This window comes from Neophocaena asiaeorientalis, unplaced genomic scaffold, assembly GCF_003031525.2.
Source record: "Neophocaena asiaeorientalis asiaeorientalis breed wild unplaced genomic scaffold, Neophocaena_asiaeorientalis_V1.1 scaffold1372, whole genome shotgun sequence".
NCBI classification, from domain to species: domain Eukaryota; kingdom Metazoa; phylum Chordata; class Mammalia; order Artiodactyla; family Phocoenidae; genus Neophocaena; species Neophocaena asiaeorientalis.
The window spans coordinates 54,937-55,917 of NW_020173217.1; positions in this window are offsets into that span (position 1 = coordinate 54,937).

The following is a 981-nucleotide window of genomic DNA, read 5'->3' on the forward strand; positions in this document are numbered from 1 at the left end:
CCTTATTGATTTTCATTCTGGATGATTTATCCATTGTTGAGAGGAGGTATTAAATTCCTCAACTATTATTGTATAGCTTTTTATATCTCTTTTTATCCCTGTTAGCTTTTGTTTTATATATTTATGTGCTCCAATGTTTGGTTCATAAATGCTAACAACTGTGATATCTTCTTGAAAGGCTGACACCCTTATTCTTGGAGAAGGTCATTAAGAGAACATGAGCATTGATTGACCCACAAGGTAGACTCAGATATCAGAGGCTCCTTACTCCAACTCTGTCATTTGAAATGTATATTCCACCCTCTGTTCTCACACTAGGAGGCATTTCAAAGATTCAGCCTTGAGAGAGTGTTTTGTTGAGGACATCTGGATTGTATATATGACTGAACCCTATTAAGATCTCTATATAAGCTTTTAAGATTTTGGTGCACAGGTATGGAGATATACTAATCTTGCAGCCATGCAGGACAAGCCTCATATATAAGTTCACTTGTTATTAAATCTGCTACCTACCAATCTGGAGTGGTCTTCCTTTTTCTTCAGTCTCTCCTTGCCCTCTCTGTATAGGGGCCAGTTTTGAATTTTACCTGGGTAATTTCTGAGGATGTGAACAAACAATTGGTGAATGAGTCAGGAAACTGAAAATATGGGTTTTGGGAAAGAGGCATCTGTTGTGGAAATACCAAGTTGGTTATCAACCTCTATGTGGGGATGAATGACCTGCATTTTTGATGCTTGTGAATATGGGTAAGCCCCAAAATGTCAGTTTATTTAATGCATTATGGAACTGTGCATCACACACTGTGGCAAAGGAGGAAAGTGAATGGCTGCTGTAGTGGGCTGGCCTCCACTGTGGACAGTTTGGCTGGCCACTAATGCCCAACTAGATGCTGAGGCTCCAGTTAGAGAGTTGTAAGAAGAGTTGAGGATAGAGAAGGAGGTGTGGTTGTTCACATTCTGCCAGATTCAAGGTGAGCCGAC